The sequence below is a fragment of the Grammomys surdaster genome, unplaced genomic scaffold (genome assembly GCF_004785775.1).
Source record: "Grammomys surdaster isolate TR1022 unplaced genomic scaffold, NIH_TR_1.0 99, whole genome shotgun sequence".
NCBI classification, from domain to species: domain Eukaryota; kingdom Metazoa; phylum Chordata; class Mammalia; order Rodentia; family Muridae; genus Grammomys; species Grammomys surdaster.
Genome location: NW_021604578.1, coordinates 6793897 through 6801206, shown reverse-complemented (window position 1 = coordinate 6801206; position 7310 = coordinate 6793897). Strand labels below are relative to the sequence as shown.

Genomic DNA, 7310 nt, shown 5'->3' with positions numbered 1-7310 from the left:
AAATCATTATGGTAGGCCTATCATTCTTCCAAAAGTCCCTTGCCTTCTCTTTTTTGAGTCATTTCTTCACTTTTAATCTTCTAAAAAGTTTTCATTGAGAATTTTATACAGTATATTTTTACATTTTTTGCTGTCCCCCAACTCCTCTCACACACCCCTACATCCAGCCAGCTTCCTGTCCTTTCCCGCCTTTAGAGCAAAACAAAAGGTAGATGTAGCGAATGAGAAAATGAATTTTCTTCAGTGGAGTTACACCGATTATACCAATCACACTCCAGGGCCAGCTCCACGCTCAGTAAAAGTTAACCAATACAGATTGGAGTTTGTTTTGTTTGTTTGTTTTGTTTTTTTAAACAGATACACATCCCTTATCTTTTAAGCTTTTAATCTTGCTTGGGGAAGGGGTGAGAGTACACACTACACACACATGCATGTACGCACGCACATTTCAGCCTTAAGGTCGTTTTCCAATCAAGGGAAGGGTGGTAGATTACAATGAAACAGGTTTTTCTTTGGTATTTCTAATCAGATCAGGCGGCTTAAACCGCTAAAAGATACTAGTTTCTTGGCAGGTCACCAGCTCACGGATCAATCAACCAATCACACCCAAACTCATTTACTAACAACAACAAAAAAAATTGCACAGTGGCAAGGTTCGTTTACTTAAGCCTAGGACTGAAGCAGTCACTCTAGGCGAGTGCAGTCAGGGCCACTAAGCCCTGCCCCGTCCCCAGGGAGCTCCCTTGCCTCCAGAGTCCCAAGGGCCTCCTGGCGGTCACCGGAGGATCGCAGGCCCTCGGGGAAGACAGCCCAGGGAAGCAGCCGAGGTCTGGAGAGAGGGATCGCGGGAGGCACTGGTTTGCGACCCATTACCCTAAGGAAAATGGGACCTTCCGTTCCGGCCACCCACCCAGGAGCGGCAGGGAAGCCTTCGATCTAGTCTAGAAGAGTGGACCAGGCTCAGCCTCCGGAATCCCGGACGCCGGGAGCCGCGTTACGGGAATCGCACAGGCCTGCAGTCCCGCCCCTTCGTCTCCGGCGACTCCGAGCCAATAGCCACGCGCTCTGAGACTGACCAGAACCAATGAGTTCCCGCTCTCCGGCTCCGGGGGGCGGGGCCAAGAGGCGGAGCTAGGAGAGCCCGGGTCACCGGCGAAAGGAGGGTGGCGTGTGCGGTCAGGAGGCCAGAGCTTCGAGCGATCCGGGCTGCGCCTCCGCTGAGGGGCCGGCGGTATGGGCCGGGATCTGCGGGGCTGAGGGACGCTCAGGAGCGGCGAGGCTCACGGCCCGAAGGTGAGGAGAACAGGGCCCCGGCGCAGGAGGGTGCGGGCTGTCTGGCGTGGCCGCCACCTGGCACCCGGGGCCCAGCGGAGCCGGGCTGGAACGGCGCCGAGCGCACGCCCGGAGCTGGTCGGGCTGGCCTGGGAATCCCCGCATTCCTTCCCTCCCCGCTCCGGGCTCCGACTTCCCTGACTTTGTCACCCGCCTTCTCCAGCCGCGTTCCTGACGCACAGTTCCGGAGCCCCCACCCCAAAGTCCTCTCGGGATCGCGCGTCCTGGGTGACCGCGTCCTGCGTTCTTCAGTTCCCGTGCCGCGTTCCCTGAACCAACTCTGGACATGGCCCCAGAAAGTGAGGTCTTCAGTGTCTTCTGAAATGTCACCATATCCTGCTCTTGATATTTCTTAATCCAGAGCGAACTTTTCACCCAGACATCGTAAGGTTTCGGCGTTGATGAACGTTCAGTGTTTATAAATATTAAGGTTCCCTTTAGTCTGTACCCTTCCTAATACATCCCGCGTGCCTTTACATCTGGAGAGCAAGCTCATCTCATCTGTCTTTAGATTTTAACCTCCTCTCCTAAGCGTAAACGTGCCCCCTCTTCCAGAGACCAGGGGCCTCTCTTTCTTGGGTGAACAACGTTTTAATTCAGAACTCCAAAACAAAAATTATATCAAAGGCTTGGCCCACTTCTGTTCTTGTCATTTTTCCATTTAAAAGAAATTCATTTGGGCTTAATTTGTATAGTTATTGGACATTTCAGCAGCTGTACTGCTTCAAAGTAGTCAGTTAATGCTGGAATGTCAGGGTGAATCTTCTGAAAGATTAAGCTGTTTGGTTTGGTCAGTGTTGTAAACAAACTCTTTTAGACCCTGTGTGACTGCCAGCTTCCAGTTGGAACGACTCTTAATTTGAAATTACTGACTCATTATCAGGGGATGATCGCCATCGTCTTAATTTTCCAAGTTTGTGTTTATATTTATCATTGAGAATTATTTTTGAACTATAATCTGGAACGCTACATTTATAGGACTAATCTGATAGTCGGTTAAATTCTGTTTTTCACAGTCTTCTTTTGGGGGAAAATTGTGTCAATTTGCTTCTACTCACGAGTGAAAGAGAGAGAAAAACTTAGAAGGAGGAAATGTCAGATAAGGGTAAACTTTATAGTAGAAATTTGTATTGTTGGCATTAGTGATTTAGGATATTACAAATACTGCTGCCAGCTAATTTAATGCAACATTCTTATGTAAGTGGACATTTTGTTCTGTTTTATTTATGACTTTGTGTTTTCATTTTAAAATCATTTCTCCTGAGAATGTGACATTTCAGTTCAATGCTAGGATGAATACTGATTATTATATACCTATGAAGTGGGTGTTACAGTATCTACCTTTTAGAAAAGGAAACAGGTTCAAAAAGCTGACTCCAAAGCCTGTGCTCACAAACTGTGGTATTGATGGATTTCTGGGACATTGAGTGTTGCCCACAACCCTGCAGTAGTAGCAGGAAGGGTTTTTCCCTAGAAGTGATCTGGGCCCTCATTTTGCTGCAGATTACCTGGCATGGTACATTTGCTACTTGTTTGCTAAGGAAGTAGGACGTCCTTAAAGCTTTCTCCTTGTCTTTGATTGCAAAGGTGGCTTGATCACGGGTGAGGTTTCTGTTGAGATTATTTTAGTAAGCACTCAGCCTGCTCTGGAATTCATAAAAGATGCCCGAGATAGCACCTAGGTTTTTCAAAGTTTACAAAATCAGGTAAACAAACTGTTGTGTGAAAAACTACTCGGATACAGAGTAGTTTCAGTTAAATAATGAGTAATACAGAAAGAACTGTGGGCGTTTAAGGGTTGGAATTGAAGTATTTAGTGGGGTTCCCAGAGGTCAGCCTTGAAACCTGGTTAAGGTTTGGATAAAGGGGAAACTAGAGAGATCACATTCTGAATGTAGAACAGAGGCTAGAATGGAAAGACAAAACAAAGTAATGGACGACCATGTGCTGTTACCACGTATATTCAGTTTAATAACTACTACTTAGGCAACTTTGTGTGTCAGTCACTGGACATTTGTCTTATGTTCATGTGCTCTTCAAAGCCTTATTAAACTGGGTCTCATTTGCCTCGTTTATACAAAGGCAAACACGTTATTATCCGATTCTATATTTATACATAGATTTCCTAAGTTCAGTCTGCGCCCTTAACTGTAATACATTGCATACTACCTATATGAGTGGCGATTAAAGTGATTATATCAGGTCTTTTAAAACTCATGTCTAAGCTGGGAATGTAGCCAGTTGTCCAGTGCTTGGGTAGCACGTGCCAGGCCCTGGGTTCAGCCCTCAGCACTACATACATGCACATAGTCTGTCAGTAGCCTTACATAAGTACACACATAGTAAACTAACCATTCTTTTAGTTGTTCCCCCAAAGCGTCAAGATTCTCAGCATGTGAAGTTGTGTAATTACTGTGCTACATTTTGAATCCTTTTAGGGAACTCTGAAAGTGCAGTGGGAGCACAGATGTTTGTGAATGTGGGGGAAATTCCACAGAAGAGATGTCAGTTTGGGTTATAAACAATGGAACAAGGCAGAGTCAGCAGGGCACTGGCCTTGTAGAAGCAAACTATAGCGCAGTACAAGCACACACTCCAGGTGTGTGGAGGAAGTCAATTGGTTTGTGGTAACCTGAGCTAACCATCTAGGTGTGGCTGCCATGGAAATGATGAAAGTTAAGACCGAATGCTGAGGCCATGCAAAACGGGGAGCTAAAGTATTTGCTTTGCAGTTGGAAAACTAAAAGAATCGTTTCAGCATACTTGGAGTAAAAAAGCCAGATTGCTTGTAAAGATTGCTTGTAATTTTCTCCTGGATTATAGCGTGATCGTTTGAGAGGAAGACATCTAAGGAGAGAGTTTTCTTTATGTTGTGTGCTGGGGTCGAACACTGCGAAAAGGCCTTTCTCCACATTGTAAGCACGCGCTCTATGAACTATACCCTGCTTTCCTCTACTATTGATATTTTAAAATAAAAATGAATATTGGAGAGCAGGTGATGAAATCAGTTCTCTGATAGCTGAAATATTTGGCATTATTACTCATCCTTTGAAAATCTTTCGAGGAAGAGTGGTGGCTTCTGAACGTTGCTCTGGGAAGAAGGGAGCTGGGAGCTGGGAGCACAGCACAGTGCTCGGATCCAGTCCAAGAGCCGGCTGTGGTAGAGGAGGGGCCAGGGACTGTTGTAAGTGCTGTGATCTGTCCATAGAGACAGATGAGAAGTCTGGGTAAGATTTGTAACAGAAAGTCAAGTTTTAAGGGAAGAAAAGAGCAGAGCAGACTTTACTGACTCAGGCTACTGATAACAATGAGTGGTGTGTGTGAGGGGAATACATTTCTGTGATTTAAAAAAAGCCTGATAACAGTGTTGATACAGTGTGCCTGTATGTTTACTTGAGTGTGTATGTACGTCTTTTTTGGGATAGACTTATTAAATTGATTTGCGTCAGAGGCGGAATATCTAAGGTGCTGCATAACTAGAATTGAAGATCCAAGCCAGAATTCTGGAAGTTGGTTTGAAGGTAAGGTAATAGTTGAAGTTACATATCTTCACAGTAAATATTTTAAAAGTAAAGTAGATCCCGAGCACTTTATCTTTGGGGATATTCATGGCCAGGAGATAAGAGCTATCAGAGAATACAGAAAAGTAGCTGAAGGAGAGAACCGCCTACATTGTATTTAAACCAGAGGACTTTGGAAAGTAGGGATGGTGGTGGAAGGCTTCAGAACCACTGGAGGAGGTGTCCTGGGCCTACCAGGACTTGTGCTGTATCTGTTAGTATACGTGAGGCTTTAGCCGGCTGCTTTAAAGCTGCCTGTACTCAGTCCAGAGCAAGAACTTGCATTCCTTTTGGTAAAACAAGTGAGTGGCCCTGTTATGAGTTGAATGTCCTGCCTTCCGATTTTCAGATTCTCTTTAGTAGTCACACTCACTCTTTGTCTTAAGGAAGACTAGATTAATCATTTCTGGTGAATAGTGGCTTGCATGCTGGCGCCTTCTGCACAATCCTTTCTTGTTTCGATGTTCTGCCTTCTGTACATTCTCTGTAGCCTCAACTCCTAGTGCTAGTTGAGCTCATGCGAGCTGTATTTCAAATGGCACAGTGGTGGTTGGTAGACCTTCCCAGGGGTGGTCTTCAACCATACATACCCGGTTTTCTCATTCTCGAAACACTTACTTTATCTTATAGCTGAGTGCTATGAGCCCTGACTTGCAAATTCTCTGTTCCCAAAGCACTCTGCATGTATTTTACCTGTAAGCTTTGAGCTCCCTGTAAGCAGGGACTGTTGGCATGAATTGTACTTGCAACATTATATTTCCTAAGTGATGGTAAGAATGTAAATCTTTATCAGAGTTCTCATAAAACTCTCATTTGTCTAAAAATAAGCAAGATAATTTGTAAAAGACTTATGTCCTCAAAGGTCATAAATGTCTCATATTTTCCAGTCTGTATATGATCTGACTTTTGCACTTATTTCTTTATTAACTCTGAAATATGTTTGTATAAAATATCTTTTTACATTTTTGCTCATAGGACCAGTTGTCCCAAAGTATATCTTTGAATAATGATATAATTTTTCTTCAGATTTTGTCTTGTATGTTCTCCCCATGTTGTCAAAGCTAGCTGCCAAGTCTTAAGCACCTGGTTCCCCTTTCTGAGCCACCAGCTGAGACTTGCAGGTGTGTGCATGATCAGCTTATGAATTATTTATTATTTATCTGTTTGTTTGTTTGTTAGTTATGTGGTACCAGGGGTGGAAACAGTTATACACACGAGGGCAGCTGTATCCTCTGAGCTACATCCCTGTCCTATAAGTGGTTATATATACTTGAGTTTATTTTATTTCATGTTGCTGACTTGTCTAGTCTTCTGTGCCTGTGGATGTTTTAATTATCTTTATAGTATGTCTGAATGCTGGTACATCAAATCCTTTTTGTTGTTGAAAACTGGCTCTTTGTGTCTAATCTTTAATTGAAATTTTAATTGATGTGTAGAATTCAGTAATAAACTACTTTGCTCTTTGGGTTAAAGTTGTGTTGCATTTCTGTATTGTGAAATTCTTGTATAGTTCTGACTACATTTTTCCTACTCTGCTGTTTCTTTTGATGCTGTTATGAGCAATATTTTTTTTCTGTTACATTTCTTAGTTGGTTATTACTGATGTGTTCTGAAGTTCTAGTTTTTAAATAATCATTTGTTTAAATATTACATTGAATATCTAGGAGTCCTGACAGTTTAACATGTTATTTGACATTGTAGGAGCTACATATTTCAAAACTGCTGAAAACTATTTATTGCAACAGTGTAAAAGCCATAAAAGAATAAGCAGACAAATGGAAACCGGCAAACTACAGCCCACATATTCTTTGTTTTTTTTTTTTCTAAATAAAGTATGTTCAAAACTGTCAAATTTAATAATAATGAAACAAGTGTAATTAAAAACTAGAATATTCAAATGTCATATCATCCAGGAAGCTCTGTAGCTAAACATTACACCTACCACAGGGCTCAGCCTTTCTATTCCCAGAATTCACTTCTCAGAATTATAGCATGTGTTCACATAGACTCTGCACTAGTTAATTTGCAGTATTATGTTATGTACACATGTGAATATTCTTTACCTCATGAGCATATCATATGCTAAGTATCGATCTGAATCCTAGAGATAGGTACGAACACAGACAGAAATTGCCTCCTTGGCTTACAGTCTGTTGGGGTAATCCACACAATGTGTTCATTTCTTAGGACTAAAGTAACAAAGTACCATACGTTAGGTGGTTTAAAATTACAGAAATGATCCTGTATGGTGATGGTGCAGAGACAGAGGCAGAGAGGCAGAGAGGCAGAGGCAGGCATATCTACTACAAAGTGAGTTCCAGGACAGCCAGAGCTAGCTACACATAGATTGATAGGTAGGTAGAGATAGATAGATAGATAGATAGATAGATAGATAGATAGATAGATAGATAGATAGAT

General features: G+C 42.7%; 1 protein-coding gene across 1 annotated transcript in view; it reads left to right on the top strand.

The window, feature by feature from the left end:
* The first annotated feature begins 1179 nt into the window (after positions 1-1179).
* Positions 1180-7310, top strand: part of Il6st (interleukin 6 signal transducer) — a 39286-nt gene continuing 33155 nt past the window's right edge. Inside the window, exon 1 of the mRNA XM_028783172.1 lies at positions 1180-1293. The gene's annotated coding sequence lies outside the window, so the exon portion shown is untranslated. The remainder of the gene's footprint in view (positions 1294-7310) is intronic.